This window comes from Mustela nigripes, chromosome 6 (assembly GCF_022355385.1).
Source record: "Mustela nigripes isolate SB6536 chromosome 6, MUSNIG.SB6536, whole genome shotgun sequence".
Lineage (NCBI taxonomy): Eukaryota > Metazoa > Chordata > Mammalia > Carnivora > Mustelidae > Mustela > Mustela nigripes.
Window position 1 is genome coordinate 84,938,384 of NC_081562.1, and position 19,019 is coordinate 84,957,402.

General features: G+C 45.2%; 1 protein-coding gene across 5 annotated transcripts in view; it reads right to left on the minus strand.

The window, feature by feature from the left end:
* Positions 1–4,492, minus strand: part of NCKAP5L (NCK associated protein 5 like) — a 30,433-nt gene extending 25,941 nt beyond the window's left edge. For 2 of the 5 annotated variants that reach the window (XM_059403054.1, XM_059403052.1), the window contains exon 1: positions 4,384–4,491. The gene's annotated coding sequence lies outside the window, so the exon portion shown is untranslated. Of the gene's footprint in view, positions 1–4,383 lie in introns of all 5 variants that reach the window. The other 3 variants (XM_059403058.1, XM_059403055.1, XM_059403053.1) reach the window with 2 other exon arrangements.
* Positions 4,493–19,019: the final 14,527 nt, after the last annotated feature.

Below are 19,019 nucleotides of genomic sequence, written 5' to 3' on the forward strand. Positions count from 1 at the left end.
GTGTCATTAATCCATCCACACAGACTGGGAAACTGAGGCACAGGAAAGACTTCCCCTTACACGCAACTAAGGCTACAGGAGCTGAGGGCCGCTGGGCAGTGAGGAACTGGAGGAGCTGGCTTCTTATTTGCTGTGTTTTGGGAAGACGGGGTGGGGGAGGCTCTCCCTCCAGAGTCAGCAGGGTCTGGGTTTAGGATGAAGGTGAGGAAGGTGAGGAAGACCCCCAGATGTGTCCCAAGCCCCCTCCCTCAGCTGCAGCAGGGCTTGGGGTGGTGGCCTTGGCTTGGGAGTTGGGGCCTCCGATCTTGAGCCCACATGCTCACCCTGCCAAAGCATGGCAAGGCAGGCCAACAGCTGCTTTGGGCATCACTGCAACGCTTGAGGGCACTGTGGGGTAAGTGAGGGCTCAGCCCTCCCAACGGGCCCATGCCGCAGGCACCGCCGTCTGTGAAGCGCGAACAGGGGGCATCTTGCAGCTGGCGGCGGGTCGGGGGGGTGTGTGGATCCGATCAAAGACATGTCAAGAAGTGGGGAGACTACTTTCTAGGGACCCAAGCCCATCTCTGCAGCCCCCTTCCAACTTTGACACCAACCTCAGAATAATGAGATCCTTCTTATAGCAAGAGCAGGGGAGGGGAGGCAAAAAGTCACAGGAGCCTAAGATCTATTCCCACCGTAACCATGGAGGGAAGCAGTGGAGACTCACACTCGGATGGGAGGGGAAAGCCAGAGACGTGTGCCTGTGCGGAGCCATCCCAGCCTACTGTGTCCCTGGTACTGTGAGAGATGCTGGAACAGACCCAGTCTCAGCTCTGGGAAAACCACAAGGACCAAGGGAGGCACAAACCAACGACCTTGTCCTCCTACCTTCCAGGGCAGGGCCTGGGGAAAAACAAGGGTGTTGTTCGAAGGGATCTGAAGTTATTTTTCCTCAGCATGGCAGATCTGACCAGAGCCCCTGGGGAGGCCCTGAGATGACACCTGACCCTCCAAGGGTCCAGCTCTCCACAATCTCAGGTTCCAGAACTGCCCTTTCTGCTTTAATTCAGCCAAGCACTTCACGCCCGAAAAATTAAGGCTGAGTGGGATCATGCAACACACTAGCCCAGGGTCAGGAGCCCTGCCACTGACACTCATCATTGTATGAATCACTTCCCCCTCTGGACTCTAGTTTCCCCATTTTTAACACGAGGGCGTTGGACTAGATGTCTCTAGGATTCCTTCCAGCCTATGACTCCAATGTTGTTTTGATGTGGTGGCAGATCCCAGGTTGATTTACATAAATTTGCATGTTCAATCAGAAATCCCAAACTCCAAGTATAGAAAAATCCAATCAGTCCATTAGTGCAGCCAGACTGGGGCTGCAGGAGCCTGCCAGGTTCGGGTGAGGATTTTCAAAAGCAGGCTGTGGTGCTGGTGGTGAACCAGGGGAGGAGCTGGGAGAAGAAGCAGGGTGAGGAGTGGTGTGTGTTCTGAGAGCCGATGGGGCCAGGGCTCTCTTCAGCTACTGGGCAAGGGTCCTTTCTCCTCCTGCTTCTAACGGGGCCTCTGGCTGGCCAGCCTCGGAGCCACACCCCAAGAGGAAACAGCAGCCTCTGCCTAGCAACAGCCGCATCCTTCACTCTGACAGGGACTCCACCATTAACCACTTTCTGGGAAACTGACCTCCCTGGGAGCTTCCATTTTCCATTCCAGGGGCTCCTCGCAGTGAGGAAGGTTTCCTTGGGGTCTAACCTAAATACCTTTTGTGGCAGCTTCAGTCCATGGACAGCAGGGCCCAGGGAAGAGGGGTCCCCAGGCCCGGGAGAGCTAGCAAAGGGAAAAGGGATACAGACAGTGTGTCCCACATCCAACCAATCCCACAGCCTCTCTAACCACCAGCTCCTGGAACATCCCTCTTGGCACCTGGGAGATCAAGGATGAAAACAAACAAGGAAAACGTGAAGGCCTTTGGCTCCTGGGCTAGAGAGCAAGTCCCAACCTGGAGAGCCTGACTCCCGAGAAACCATAGCCCCAGGAGGGAAGGAGGCTGGGAAAGGTGGGGCTGGGGCAGTCTTTCCCTGCTGTCAGGCTGCCGAGGAAAGGCCCCGCCGAAGCCTGGCTGGGCTGGGTGAGGCTAGCAGGGAAAACTCCTTAAGCCCACTGCCTAGGCACGGGAGGGTGGGAGTGCACAGGTGAGGTGAGTAGGGCCAGGGAGGGAGATGGCCAGCGACAATGGGGCTCTCATCCCTCTTCTCATAAGAGGGTGGATGAGTATACTGTGTTCCCTGGCTCAGATCCTAAAACAAGTCCCAACAGCTGAGATGCAAACTGTCTCCTGGGAATCTGCTTACCCGGCTGGCCCTTGGCTGCCTACCCTTCTCTCAACTCCTCCCCAAAGGCCCAACTCAAAGACTGGCCTGCCAGGATATCTCAGCAGAGACCTTGATGGGTGGGCCAAACCCCAGCCAGCAAGAGTTCATACCCCAAACCACCAGGGGTGAGCAAGACAATGGCTATTCTTAGGCAGAATAAAGGAGTCTGCAACCCTCCACCCAAGGTTCTAGCACTAAGTTACTGTGATTTCAAACTACATCAGCCAACACCTACCTCCTCAAACTAAGTCACCCAGCCAGGGGACCTTTCTCCCTTTCAGATTCACTTATCAGTGGAACCACACAATGTCAAAAAGTGAAAGGGAATGTGAGAGCTTTCCAGTACAACAGCTGAATTTTACAGATGAGGGAAAAGAGCCCCAGAGAGGCGGGCTGTCTGGGTCAAAGTCACACAGCAAGCTGGGAAGAGCAGGGACCAGGGCTTCTGACTCCCAGTCCACAGGGACAGGAGCCTGGTCCTCACACATTGGTTTCTGCATATTGTGGAACAACCTTCTTCCCTGCAACCCAGGCCATCTGCCTCTCCAGGTTCCCACTCTGTTCCAGAGACCAAAGCTTAAGAAAGATGCAGGAGGGCCTGAGCCACCTCATGCACAGACCACGGACTTTGAAAACAAAGTTGAACTATGTGCAACTATATTCCCAGACAGGAACATACATGTTTCTCTGAAGCAAGAAACCCACTAAACTAGGTTGTTCCTAGAAAGACAGGGAACCCATATGAGTAGTGAATTTTGTGTCTCCCTTCCTGAAAGACAAGGGGTCTTGCAAGACAGGGTCCGCAACAAGGCAGCTGGGCTGGGTTCATTTTCCCCATTAAGTACAGACCATAGAACGGTTAGACATTGACTTCCTCTCTACTGTCTCCCAATATCCCTGTCCCAGGTATATCTGCCTCCAGCCACTACCTCTGGCCGACAATTGTGCTTAGGCAGGAGGACCCGAGGGGAGGGAGAGAGCGGTTGGGAGGGAAATAAGAGGGATTTGCCTTTACAGCCAGGAACCCATCAGTCTAAGACCCCTGGTTCCTCAGAAAGACGAGCATTTAAGTCGCAGCTGGCAGGCTGGGTGGATAGCGCTGAGAATCTGGAAAACCAAGCCTGTGGGAGGTGAGGGACCTCTGCGCCGCTGGGGCAGTGCCAGAGCTGGAGACCTAGAATCTTGAGTCCAGAATAAGGAAAAGGGGGCTGGGGTTCGGTGAGCCGCTTTTCTAGTCGGCCTAGGCCAGGGGAGTGTCGGGCACAGATAAATTCTCTGCATTCTTCCGGCACCGCAGCCAGGACCCAGAGAGGCTTTTTTGCAGGCGCTGCCCTGGCCCCACACCCTGCCCAACCCTTCTCCCTCCCTCAGCCTCTCTTCAGTGTTCAGTCTGCCGGCCCCCCGCCTCCTTCCTTTTCACAGCCCCTCAATGCCACCGAAGGATTGTTCCTAGAGACCCTGATCTCTCCGCCTCTCCCCATCTTCCCCACGCCCTACCGCCCCAGGCCACCGGGACTGCAAGGAGGGCGAAGAGGAGCCCAGGGCTCGTCTCCGCGCCTGCGCTTTGGGGAGAGTCTCCCTCCCCGCACCACCCCCCAGATTCCCCCCACCACGCAACAACCGGGCACCGCTAAGCGGCACCCGGACGGTGGGATGCGGGTGGGGTGGGGTGCGCAGATGGGGCAAGGTCAGTGCTTTCAAAGAGGGAGGGAGACCGGCCCCCGGAACATCCCCCTGTCCCGAAAGTTTCCCTTCCGGGGCCATGGAGTGTGCGCGAGGAGGGCGCGGGGGGCGGGAGGGGGTGGGGTGGGGGTGAACAGAGTCGCAGCCGGACCCCCCCACCACCCCCGCCGGGGACAGTGAGGCGGGAGGGAAGGACAGGCAGCGAGGTCCGGGCAGGAAGGCGCGCCGCCCCCTCCGACCCAAGCCTGCCACAAGAGCCTTACCCTTCAAGCAGCCCACCCCCAGCCCACAGCTTACAGACCCTCCACTCGCCGCCCTTTAAATCCCAAGTAGGCCTGGAACTCACCGAAATCAGGTGTTGAGCTGGGCCAGGGCAGGCCGGATCTGCCGGGTCCATGGCCGCGGCTCGGGGGCGGGGGGCAGAAGAAGGGGGGTGCTGGGGCCGCCTCTTGATGTCAAGGCTTTAAAGGGGCCAGTGAGCCCCGCCCCTCGCCCGGACCCCGCCTCCCTCCTTCCGTGCAGCCAATCCACGTTCGCCTTGGATGCGCGCCCCTCCCAGCCCCCCACCAGATGTTCCCAGGAGGAGAGCTAAGTCCGCCCGTCCGGAGAGCGCCGCTTCCTCCCCGGTGGGAAGGACCTCCCCTCCCCCTATACTGAAACGCTCTCCTCGGGCCCGGTCGGGTCCGGGTTGGTAAACCTCCCGGGTGCGGGGGTTGGAGAAGCAGCGCTGGGCCGAGCGGGGGTGAAATGAGGGGCATCTATAGCAGAGAAAACTAAGTAGGTGCTCGCCGAGCCACGGGCATGCGCGTCAGCTTCTGTGGGGCTGGGCGTGCACGTGTGTATGTGGTTGTGAGCGTTAGTGTTTGTAATTTGCCTTCCTGCTTACGTGTTGGGTGTAAATCTATGGGAAGACGCTTCAGTGCCTCCTTGGCCTGAAGTGCTCCCTCCTCACTTTTCCTCCTCCGGATCGGGATTAGATCCTCCCAGTAATTCGGGAAACGGGGCGCTGGGAACAGGCTCCGTTGCTTTCAGAGTAGGGCTGGTCGTTTCCTCACAGGAGGAGGTAAGGCTGAGCAGAAGAAAGATAAAACCTTGTTCTCAGCGACTTGCTATCTTGGTGGGGACAGGTACCTGTCCTGTTGAACTAACCACGTGCTTAAAAGAAAAAAAAAGTAAACAGCCCACTTAGACCCCGGCAGGGCCTCAGAACTCCGTTCAGTACCATTCTCATTGGTCCTTGATTAAATATCGATTTGTCCTTGTCTCGATACCGTATGGTCTTCACAATTTGCATGGTGGTGACCAGCCCGTTAATGCAGGTTCTGATGGGGTTATTAAAGAAATACAAAGGGATCCCTAGCCACAGTCTCTGCCCATTTTTATTAAAATAGCTTCTGTTGTGGGTGTACACAGAATGTATTAACGCATCATATTAGTCCAATAAAGGAACATAAAAGCTGAGGGATCTTGGGGTGCTTAAATTGGCTAGGATTAACCAAGAGTTCTTCTCTGAAGGAGGCTCCCTAATTTAGAATGGGATTTGAAGGGCATAGATAACTTGAATAGATTCAGGCACAGTAAGGACACAAGGAGACTCAGGTAGCAAAGAGCAAATTAGCTGCCTGGGACAGTGAGCAGATCACCTTGGTTGGGTGAGAAGTGGAAGTTAGTGGAGGAGATTTTATATGGAGAAGATCAGAATGAGGGTACGGATTTGACAGGGTAAGTGATAAAGAAGTTATTTTATGTTCTTGAGCAAAGAAGTGAGTGTCTGAGGTCAGTTATTACTGGAGCCTAAAAGATGCCATGACGGTTATTCCCACCAGCTCTCTCACCTTTGGTTTATAACAAATTTATTGATTGATTTATCCTTAACATACAATAAAATGCACAGATCTCAGGTGTTCTAATTGGTGAATTTCAACAATAATATACACCTATGTAACACTGAAAACAAGATAATGAGTTGTTACTCCAGAAAATTCCCTCTGCCCCTTCATATGTATTGTTAACTACGCTGCACCTACCACACCACCCACCCCCACAAAGTCCTGAATTCTATCACCATAGTTTTGGCTGTTCTTGGATTTCACATAAGTGTGATCAAATAGTATGCGCTCTTTTTGTGTCAATATTCTTTAGCTTAGTAATGTTTTTCACTAATGTGAATCTTTTCTTTTTTTGTCACTGAGTAATATTTCATTGTATGAATATATCACAATTGTTTATCCATTCTCCAGTTGATGTTTATTTGGGTGTTTCCCAGTTTGGGGGTTATTAGAATAGGGCTGTTCTTGTGCAGATCTCTTCGTGAACATGTTTTCATTTCTGAGAAAGCTCACCTTATCTTTTTTAAAAATTGAAGTATTATGACTGAAATATATTATCATATTAGTTTCAGGTATACAACATAGTGACTCATTTATATATACTGCAAAATGATCACCAGTCTAGTTATCATGTGTCACCAAAGTTAATACAATGTTGACCATAATCCTCATGTTATAAAATATGTCCCCATTACTTATTTATTTTATAATTGGGAGTTTAAACCTCTTGATTCCCTTCAAGCATGTTGTCCACCCTCTTACCATCCTCTTTTCTGGCAACCACCAGTCTGTTCTCTGTATCTATATGTCCCATTTTGTTTGTTTTGTTTTTCAGATTCCATATGTAAGTTAAATCATGGGGTATTTGTCTTTTTTTGACTTACTGGACTTAGCATGATACCTTCAAGGTCCATCCTTATTGCTGCAAGCAGCAAGATTTCATTCTGTTTTATGGCAGAGTAGTATTCCATTGTGTATGTGTGTATTTTATACACACACACACACACACACCCTCCACATCTTATTTATTCACTCATTTATCGATGGATACTTAGGTTGTTCCATATCTTGGCTTGTAAATAATGCTACAGTGAATATGGGGATGTTTGGTTTTCTTGGAATAAAAACCCAGAGTGGAATTGCTGGATTATAGGGTAGTTCTTTTAAACTTTTTTTTTTTTTAAAGATTTTATTTATTTGTCAGAGAGAGAGAGAGAGAGAGAGAGAGAGAGAGAGAGCGCGCACAGGCAGACAGAGTGGCAGGCAGAGTCAGAGGGAGAAGCAGGCTCCCTGCCGAGCAAGGAGCCCGATGTGGGACTCGATCCCATGACACTGGGATCATGACCTGAACCGAAGGCAGCTGCTTAACCAACTGAGCCATCCAGGTGTCCCCTTTTAAACTTTTTAAGTAACTTCCATACTGTTCTCCATGGTGGCTGCACCAGTTTACATTCTCACCAACAGGACACAAGTGATTGTTTTTCTCCACATCCTTGTCATCACTTGTTATTTTTTTCTTTTTCTTTCTTTCTTTTTTAAGATTTTATTTATCTGGGAGAGAAAGAGCACAATCAGGGGAAAGGGCAGAGGCAGAGGGACAAGTAGATTTGAGCAGAGAGCCCTATGCAGGGCTCGATTGCAGGACCCTGATATCATGACCTGAGCCAAAGTCAGATGCTTAACCCACTGAGCCACCCAGGTGCCCCAACACTTGTTATTTCTTGTTTTTTTTTTTTTTTTTTTTTGAAACTAGCCATTCTGTGAAGTGATATCTTATTATGGCTTTGATGTGCATTTCTGTGATGGTTAGGTGATACGGAGCATCTTTCATGTGCTTCTTGGACATTACTATGTCTTTGGAAAAACGTCCACTCAGATCATTTGCCCATTTTATTTTTTACTTTATTTGCCCTGCCCCCCACCAATTTTAAATCAGATTTTTTTTTGCTTTTTCTATTTTTTTTAAAAGATTTTATTTACTTATTTGACAGAGAGAGATCACAAGTAGGCAGAGAGGCAGGCAGAGAGAGAGGGGGAAGCAGGCTCCCTGCTGAGCAGAGAGCCGGATGTGGGACTCCATCCCAGGACCCTGAGATCATGACCTGAGCTGAAGGCAGCGGCTTAATCCACTGAGCCACTCAGGCGCCCCTGCTTTTTCTATTTTTTTTTTTTTAATTCTATTTATTTGAGAGAGCACAAGTAGAGGGAGCAGCAGAGGGAGCTGCAGAAAGAGAGAGAGAGAGAGAAACAGATTTCCTGCTGACCAGGGAGCCCCACGCGGGACTCAATCCCAGGACCCTGAGACCGCAACATGAATGGAAGGCAGATGCTCAGCCAACCGAGCCACCCAGGTGCCCCTGCTATTTATATATTTTAGAAATTAGCCCCTTATCACATATATGACTTGCAAATATTTTCTTCCATTCAGTAAGTTGCCTTTCTGTTTTCTTGAGAACTTGCTCTGCTGTGCAAACAGGTTTTTAGTTTGATATAGTCCCATTTGTTTATTTTTTTGCTTTTGTTGCCCTTGCCTGCGGAGTCAGATCCCCCAAAATATTGGTAAGACTGATGTCAGGGAACTAATTGCTCATGTAAGGCTTCAGGCCTTACATTCAAGTCTTTAATCCATTTTGAGTTGATTTTTTTGTACGATGTTAAGATAGGGGTTCAGTTTCATTTTTTTGCATATTATTGTACATTTTCCCAACACTGTTTATTGAAGAGATGATCTTTTCCCTCCCTGTTGTATATTCTTGCCTCCTCTGTTGTAGTTTAATAATCGTATTATGTGTGGATTGATTTCTCGGTTCTCAGTTCTGTTCCATTGGCCTTTGTATCTGTTTTGTGACAGTACCATTCAGCTTTGTAGTATAGTTTGAAATCAGGGAGCAGGGAGTGTGATGTTACCCACCTTTGTTCTTTCTCAAGATTGCTTTGGCTATTTGGTGGTTTCTGTGGTTCCATACAAATTTTAGGATTATTGTTCTATTTCTGTGAAAAATGTCATTGGATTGCATTGAATCTGTAGATTGCTTTGGCTAATATAAACATTTTAACAATATTAATTCTTCCAATTCATGAGCAGGGTGTATCCTTCCATTAATTTCTGTCTTCTTCAATTTCATCAATGTGTTACAGTTTTCGGAGTACAAGTCTTATTACTTCGTCGGTTAAATTTATGTTTAGGTATTTTATTCTTTTGATGTAATTGTGAATGGGATTGTTTTCTAAATTTCTTTCTGATAGTTTGTTATTAGTGTTATAAAAACACAACAGCTTTCTGTATATTAAGTGTATATCCTGAAACTTTATGGAATTTATTAGTCACTTATCTTTTTAAAAAAGATTTTATTTATTTATTTGAGAGAGAGATGGAGAGAGCATGAGTAGAAGAGGGGCAGAGACAGAAGGACAAACAGACTCCCCACTGGGTGCAGAGCCAGACACAGGGCTTGATCCCAAGACTCTGACTCCATTTCCAGAGCCAAAGTCAGATGCTTAACTGACTGAGCCATCCAGGTGCCCCTATTAGTCATTTATTCTAATAGTTTTTTGTTTGCTTGTTTTTGTTTAAAGATTTTATTTATTTGACAGAGAGAGATCATAAGCAGGCAGAATAGCAGGCAGAGTGACAGGGAGAAGCAGTCTCCCTGCTAAGTGAGAAGCCCAATGCAAGGGCTCCATCCCAGGAGCCTGGGATCATGACCTGAACTGAAGGCAGACGCATAACTGACTGAGCCATTATATTCTAATAGTGTTTTGGTGGAGTCTTTAGGGAGCTTGATGATAGATAGTGGCATTTTTGGAAACTTGCAGCATTAATTAATTCTTATTCAATCATCCAATATTTATTGAATAGGGATCAGAGGGCTAGTCCTGGGTTTACACCAAAATTTAGACATGAACTTTTCCTCACAGGGCTTAAAAAGCCTGTAAGACTCCATGTATCTACCGCATTCCAAAAGCACAGTGTAGAAAAACCTTAATAGTATGCCAAGCATTTCTAACTATTTTGGGATCTTTTCAAATAACTAAATTTTGGGAAATAAACAGACCATCTGGATTTTTTAACTTTTCATTTAGGTGTTTACCCTTAAAAAAAAAAAAAAAAAAAAAAAACCACAGCCAGAACATCTGCACTTGTCAGAGCAAGTATCTGCCCTCCTTATTCAAAGGCTCTTGTACATTTGGAAGTTTAGGCGTTCAGATTTTGGCAGATTCACCATACTTTATAAACCTTCATTTTCACTGACAGGAGGTAAATGAGGTAGAACTACTATTATCCCATGATCACTTTCTGTCTTTGATGGGCCTTAAGACACTTTTAATTCCTCAGTGGTATTCACTTAAATTATTAAAAATTATACAGAAGTCCTATGGTTGGTTTTCCAAAAAGATTTATTTATTTTAGAGAGGGAGAGAGAGCCGGGGGGGGGGGGGGGGGGAGGGGGGGGGGGGGCAGAATCTGAAGCAGACTACCTGCTGAACTCGGAATCCCATGTGGGGTTCAACTTCCCGACCCTGAGATCATGATCTGAGCTGAAACCAAGAGTTGGATGCTCAACTGACTGAGCCACTCGGGCACCCCATCACATATTGGTTTTTACTTGAGCTGTCTGTTATAAAACAGGCTGGGTCTCTTAGGCCTCTTGTTGCTAGAAGCTGCTAGTAGTAAAACAGTTTGGTAGCGTAGCCTAATGGTGCATGTGGTGCTGATGAGTGAACGGTAGATCACTGCTCCCATCAGTCCTTTGAATGGTTTTAAGCTGGGAGTTGACAGAATCAGAATTGCATTTTAGAAAGATTACTGTGGTAGCAATGTGGAGAACAGTTTAGAGAGAAAGCAAGATTGAAGTCGGAGAACAGACAAAGTTTTTATAGTAATTGAGGGGAAAAATGAGAAATGATGTACTCTGGACTAGGAAAGTGATAGTGGTGATGGAGAGGAGATCACTTCAAGAAATAAAGAGTAGCAGAGTCGGCAGGTCTTGGGCTTGGAAGGGGAGGGAAGCAGAGAGCTAAGCCAAGATTTCCAGACTGGGTAACTTGCAGATGGGAGGGCCACTCACTAAAATGGCAAACAGTGGAGGAACAGCAGTTTTGGGAGATGATATGCTCACTTCCAAATATGTTCACACTGAAATGCCTGGGGGATGTCCCAGTGGAAATGTTTGTGCAAGAGGTAAGAGCTTCCCAACTGCTGTGCCTCAGGAAGAGGGTATAGATGTGCTACATATTTTCTTAGTCCTCATGGCAGCATGAACTTCCTCGGAAAAGACATCGGTCTTGGTAAACTGTGTTGCCATGAAAATACCATCATTCTTTATGTGTGCCACGATATGGAAAAGGTTGGAAAGTATTAATGTATAAAGCTTGTTGGATAAGAAATTCTGAAGCTCAGGAGAGATATCTGGACTAGAGATAAAAGATTTGTATGGCACGAGAACATTAGAACATAGGTGGTAACTGGAGCCATGGAGTGGAGATCACGTGTGGAAAGAGAGACTGGAGCAGAACCCTAAAAAACAGCAACATTAGAGAGAGGCCTCTAGAGAACGAGGAAGACAACTGGTTGAGTGCTGTCACCCGAGCCCAAGGGGTTTCCAAAAAAAAAAAAAAAAAAAAAAAAAAGAAAGAAGTTCCTGATATTACTAAGCTCAGGTGGGATCAGGACTGAGACACACTTGCTGACTTTAACCACATCATTGGTGACTTTGACAAAACCAAATTTTGAAGGGTTGAGAAAGATGTATAAAGTAGGGAGTATTTAAACTTTTTCAAGAATTTTGACTAGCTGTAAGGGACAAGTCAGTCAGGTGCGTGGGGCAACAGGGGATGAGAATTCTTTTAGAAAGCTATTTTTAGAAAGATATTGCTTAATTTAATTTTAAAACATTTAAAATTCATTTTTAAAAAGATTTTATTTATTTATTTGATAGAGAGATCACAAGTCGGCAGAGAGGCAGGCAGGCAGAGAGATAGAGGGGGAAGCAGGCTCCCTGCTGAGCAGAGAGCCCAATGTGGGACTCGATCCCAGGACCCTGGGATCAGGACCTGAGCCGAAGGCAGAGGCTTAATTAACCCACTGAGCCACTCAGGTGCCCCTAAAATTCATTATTTTTAAAAAGCATCATGTGTATATGGTTAACAAATCAAATAATACAAGAGCAATTATGTGCTGCATTTCCCACCTCAAGTAATGAGCCATTTTAACTTTCCGGCTGATTCTTCAGTATGACTAAATATGCTCATAACTGCTATTCTTTGATCTTTCACTTTTAGATGTTTTATTACCTCCTATGTATATATTCTCTTTAAAAGGTACAAAAGTGGAATCTTACCATTCATTCTGTTCTGCACCTCACATCTTGCACTTAAAATACCTTGGAGACCGTTCTATTTTTAACCTGGATAGATCTATCTTGTTCTTTTTAACAACTGCATAGTAATCCATTTATGGCTGTACCATATTATTTGTTTCCTACTGGTGGGCATTTAGATTGTTGCCAGCTTCTCAATTTCATCAGACAACTGTAATGGATAATGTTGTACATACATCCTTGCATATTTCTGTGAGCATATCCACAGAACAAATTCCTAGCAGTGGAATTCCTAGGTTTGTGCAGTGTACGTTTTGATAAATATTGACAAGTTGCCTTGTCAATATTAGCACGGTCATGCTAATTTACCATCCCCACTAACAGGGTGGAAGAATACCCACCTCCCCACATTCTCACCATCGCTGTTTAAAAAGTTTGTGAATATTGTTGTAAGTGCTGAAATATTCTTGCATTGTTTTTATTTGCATATAATTGGTAACACTAAACAAGTTTTCAGGTGTTCATCTGCCATTATTGTTTTTTGTGAATGTCTTTTCTAACAGCGTTGTTTTAACGAAATTTACCCTTTGTCACATGTACGGCCAAGTGTTTTCCTAGCTGGTAGTGCGTCTTCTGACTTCACTGTATTTTTTTTTCCTTTGCCATATTTATTGGTCTTTTCCCTGATGGCTTTTAGGCTTTTTATGTTTAGAAAGTACCTTTTTTTAAAAACTTTTTTTCTAGTATGTTTATGGGTTTTCTTTTTACTTTAAATATTTCATCCAAAATAGACTTAAATGGCAAAGACCACTGTCATTTCTCACTACTGCTCAGAATGACATCTCCATTATAGAACAGTTGGTCTGTTCTCAATGTACACAGTACCCATTCCTTTGTACCTTTGTTGAAAGGTTCCTTTCTCCAGGCTCACATGGCATGTGCCTTTCCCTCCTGTCCATCACTGCAAAAGCTATATTCCTTTCAGGAACAGCTCAAATCCCATATCAGCTAGAAAGTCTTCCATGCCCACTGTAGCCCACAAAGATCTTTCCTTTGCTGAAGCTCACAAGATCACATGCTGCCTTGTTTGAGACTCTCCTTTACTCAACTTTAACATATTTGCTGAATGAATCAAATATAACCTTTGGAAGTCCAGGTTCTTTCATCTACTTTTTCCTACCCCCAAAACAGCTAAAAGCACACTGGGTAAATGGAAGGAATTTGATAAAATACTTCTTGATTTGCCACATAAATGTATGCATTGGCTGCATATAGGATGGAATAAAAAAATAATGTAACGTATCTCATTAATAATTTGTATACTGACCGCATGTTGAAATGACCATTTTTAGAAATATTGGATATATATATACACACACATATATATATACATACATAAATATATATATTTTCTTAAGTTAAAGAATATCCAGGACCATTGTCGATTCTTGTCCTCAAGAAGGCTCATCATGCTTAGTGTTGGCTCCTACATTATGCTGGTTTGAGCATAAATAAGATGATCTCTTGGAGCCAAAGACAGTCTCATTGTCTCCAAAGGCTCTCATGGGCCAGTCTACAATCTGTACCTTCATGGATTATGAACACTATACATCTTTGAATGTAACTGCTACAGACTTGAAATACAATGGTTCCTTTCAATAGGTCAGGCAACTGCTCAGCCAATAGAAGAGGTCAGGTTCAGAAGCTGAAGTGATTGAGGATCCTCAGTTAACCATGTAGATGGAGCCCTGGCCTATTGCTTTGGTCACGGGGGCCATTTTCTGCCATTAAGAAGTTATTTGGGACAGGTGCCACTTGGCTTGTAGTCTAGTCTCACTGCTGGTCAGAGCCCCTGTATTAGTTTCCTGTTTCTGTTGTTAACAAATCATTACAAACTTACTGGTTTAAAACAACACAAATTTATTTTCTTACAGTGCTGGAGATCAGAAGTCTAAAATTAAGGTGTTGGCAGGACTGCATTCCTTACCAAGGAAATGGAAAATCCATTTTCTTGCCTTTTTTACCTGCATTTCTTGGCCCACAACCCTTCTTCACATCACTCCAACCTCCTGCTTCTATCATTCTCTCTCTCCTGCTGTGGTCAAATCTCCCTTTGCCTCCCTCTTATAAAGACACATGTGATTACATTTAGGACCCATCTGGATAATTCAGATTAATCTTTCGACTGGAAAATCTGTAATCCTTAATCTATGTATCTACACATCTGTACACATCTACAAAGTCCCTTTTGCTACCTAAGGTAGCATTCACAAGTTCCAGGGATTGGGATGCGAACATCTTGGGGGACCATTATTCAACCTGCCACAGCTTTATATACATTTCTTTGCACTGCCCTGGTGAAGGGAAAGAGCACCAGCTGTAGAGTCACAAGGTTTCCAAAGTATCCTTAAAATGTACAGACAGGTAGGTAAATTCGCATCTGTAACCACTGTGATCACTCTGAGACCATCATAAATTGGCCTCATTTCCATCAGCAACAATAATTCCCTCCCAGCATTGCTTCCTTTATTTTTTTTATTTATTTTTTTAAATGTCTTTATTTATTTATTTGACAGAAAGAAATCACAAGTAGATGGAGAGGCTGGTAGAGAGAGAGAGAGAGGGAAGCAGGCTCCCTGCTGAGCAGAGAGCCTGATGCGGGACTCGATCCCAGGACCCTGAGATCAGGACCTGAGCCGAAGGCAGCGGCTTAACCCACTGAGCCACCCAGGCGCCCCGCATTGCTTCCTTTAAAATGCTCTGTAGTGCTAAAGCTGAACTCATTACTTCCTTGTCCTAAAAAACAAATTATTAGAGACAGTAAGACGCTTTCTACAGAGATGAGATGTTTTTCTCATAAGCTTTTAGTCCAACAAACATAGTCGTAGTTTATGGCATGCTTATAGAGTGTCACAGCACCTTGTTTCGTTTTAATACTTTATATTCTGTAAAATACCTGTACACACTCCAGTTCATTTGGGCACAGGAAAAGGAAGGTCTTGTGATTTTGGTTGCACCGATAAGTAAACTGAGGTTCAGAGAGGTTAAGTGACTTGAACAGGGTGGTTATGCAATGAGTTACAGATAGATCTCGATGCCAAACCGGATTTTTCTTTCCACTGCACTGTTCCTGGGTCAAACTTGATCTCGTGGGGCTGAGAAGGAATAGACTGATATCAGGATCTTAATACATTCTGAAGTTGGCCTTGGAATCCCCACCTCCTAAGCATGAGACAGACTGAAACCCACTTTTTGGAGGTACTACTCAGAGATCAAAGTTAGGGGCAGATTGGGAATTTCAGGAATTCAGGGGAAGATCAGGGTAGCTGGCGAGTCAAAGGTACAGTGAGAACGTAATTAGAACTAATTAGAACAGTGTCTGTGTGTGCTCTGTGTAGCTGCTGACTGCTTTTCCAAAACGCTCAGGCGGGCCAAGTCTGTTTAAAAGGTAGCCAGCAGCAGGGGTGCTACTCAGGTACTCAACCTAGAGTACTGCTCAACCTAGAATTAGCCCTGACTTCTCTGAGGGCATTTCAAAGACTACCTGGAATAGCTGAGAGTTACCTGTTTGGGTCTCCTATTCTCAGGTTTGAACACTTAACTTAAGGAAGCACAGTAACTCCAAAGCTCATGCTCTTTTACACCGGCTTTCTGGAGTCTCTTCCCAGTCTTGGATTTCTGTGACATCTCAAGGCATGGTAGCCGAGGCCCAGACTCTGCCACTGCACTGCCTAGGTTCAAAGCCCAGCTCTGCTTTGGCTTTGTGATGCTGTTTGGCACATGGTGATATATTATGATCTCTTCTTTTCTTTTCCCCTGTTTCTAACCAGACCTCTTTTGGTTCTTCCTTCCCTCTCCCCCACCCCCAAACTCAGTAACTACTGGTGGCCCTCAGACTTAGGATCTGGTCCTTTCATCATATCCATGTATTTTTGGAATTTACTACTCTTTAAACCTCAATCACTGTATATGACTGACTTCCAAATTTTTCTATCTAGTCTTACTATCTAGATGCCCAAACCAGGCCTTGGAATGGACATTTATTTATTTTTATTTTTTAAAGATTTAGTTGAGAGACAGAACATGAGCGGGGGGTGGGGGAGGGCAGAGGAAGAGGGAGAAGCCAACTCCCCACTGCACAGAGAGCCCAACATGGGGGCTCAATCCCAGGACCCTGGGATCATGACCTGAGCCAGTCAGATGATTAACTGACTGAGCCACCAGGGACCCCAAATGGACATTTTATTGCAAAGATATGTTTGAGAAAACATACCTCAAACTTCCATGCCAAAAGCTAAGCTTATCTCTTTCTCTCTCAATTTTCTAATTTCTCCCCATTTCAGTTTCCTGGGCAGTTTTCTGCCCAATAACAGATCTCCCTTTTCTTCTCAGTACTTGAATCCAGGTCCATTTCTCTTTTGTTCATTCATATATTAATTCAACAAGTACTTCTCAGCTACCTGCCATGTGTCAGCCATTGTGTTAGGCCTCAACATGCAAAGATTAGTCAGGCTTGAGGAGATCAGTCTTATGTGGGGGGGCAGAGCCATATAAATAATTATAATATAATGAGGTAAATACTATAATAGAGGCTTCCACACAAAGTCCCCACTAGAATGTAGTAACAAATGCAAAGTGTACAGGAGTTGGGGGGGAAGATTTCTGACAAAATATAACATTTGAGCCATCTTTTAGTACAAATGGTTCAACAAGGTTGCAAGGTGCCAGAGCTGGGGGAGAAAGAAGGGAAACAGAGGGAGTTTATGCTACGTCTCATAGGTATGAAAGGACATGGCAAGTCTGACAGGGTGGTATGAGAGTTCAGTGTGACTGATGTGAGGAGGAAAATAATTAAGACCAGTGCTGCTCAATATACCTTTTTGCAGTGATGGAAATGGTCTAAATCTGTACTAATGAAGGAGCCACTAGTCACATCGCCTACTGAACACCTGCAATGTGGCTAGTATGACTGAAAAGCTAAACTTTAAATTTTATTTCATTTTACTTCATTTAAATTTTAAATAGCAAGTGGCTACTATTGAACAACAATGGTTCAGGCACAGGATAAAGGACAGGACTCTAGGCACTAGGAAACCACTGAAGGTTTTTAAGCATAATACTGGCATAACTAGGGGTGTCTGGGTGGCTCAGTGGGTTAAGCCTCTGCCTTCAGCTCAGGTCATGATCCCAGGGTCCTTGGATCGAGCCCCGCATGAGGCTCTCTGCTCAGCAGGGAGCCTGCTCCCCCCACCCCCCGGCTCTCTGCCTGCCTCTCTGGCTACTTGTGATCTCTCTATCAAATAAATAAGATCTTTAAAAAAAAATACTGGCATAACTAGATATCTGAGGAAGGGAAAACTGGCAGTAGGGGTTAGAGGGTAGATGACTTAACACAGAAATGCCTGGTAGGCACCAGCCACCTGGGATGGAATAAATGGCATTTACATGTTATGGGTAGAATTTACTGGACTTTGTGACTTTGTCAGTGAAGGGGGGGTATAGTGAAGAGACAACTGAAATTTGCAGATTGAGCATGGGTGGAGGCCACAGATAGGATTAGGTTTGGAATGAGGGTAATGAGTTTGGGATATGTTGACTCTGAGGCGACTAACAACTATCTAGGATGGTATGACTACAAAACAGGAAAAATATTAACCTACAACTGTGGAGGTAGGGCCACCAATATATTTGGGAGTGATCAACACATAGGTGGTTGCTAAAGGTAGGGGAGTGGAGGAACTCACCCGAGTAGAAGTGGACTGGATGGACCCTAAGGAACCCTAAGCAATCAAAGTGTGGTCTATTTTGGTTTGCAACAGAGTCACCTGGGGTTTTTTAACAAAAAGCTGACTCTTCATTGTGAATGTATTTAATGCTACGGAATTACACACTTAAAAAATGGTAAATTTTATGGTATATGCATTTTAGCACAATTTTTTAAAAACGCAAAAAAAACAAAACAAAACCCCAAATCTAATCAAGCCAAACCGATTGCCAGACCCCATTCCTAACCGGAATCACTGTTTCTGGAGATGAATCCAGGACTCTCCAGGTAACTGAAGTTCAATTAAAACTTGAAGTCCTTCAAGAGTAGAGAAAAACTAAGAGATAGGAAGAGAAAAATGGTTAAGGGCATGGTGAAGAAACCAAGGAAAAGCAGTTCAAAGAAGAAGGGGTCAGTAGTGACTACTGCCTTGACCCAGGGAAGACTGAACAAGGCCTCAGGATTTGGCAATAAGGGGGTCACTGATGAATGGGAAATCAGAGAGCAGCGGCTCTGGGGTTTATTCTTTCAAGGACTTCGCTCATGTTTGGTGGTAAAGAGATAGAGGGAGAGAGACTGAATAAACTTGAAGGGAGACTGGACAGAGGAAAAGTTGGTTTTGAAGATGAGAGAGAACTGAGCATGCTGGCAGGTGGACAGGAGAAGGAGTCAATGAGACCAAGGAGACACCCAAGGGAATCCTCAAAAAAACACAGTTGGGGAGAGGCAGTAGAGGTTGGGATCAGGAATTCGGGCCGAGATTATCTGGGTAAAAGCTCACTGGGTAAGTTCAGAAGTGAAAAGGAGGGAAGATGAAGGGGTTTAAGATAGAGGGCAAGAAAGACTTTCTGACACAACAAACAAGAATGGCGCTGGTTGGTGGCTAAGGTCATCTGCATAGATGAATGGAGCTGGGATATAGTCAAGAACCTGTAGAAGGGTAAAAGTCTAGAAGAGTCACTAGGGTGAAAGTGATCAGGAAGTGGAATATAAAAAGATTGAAAAGTAGTACTGGAGTCTGAGATTGGAAATGGCACCAACCACATAATTATCCTGCACAAAATAGAAA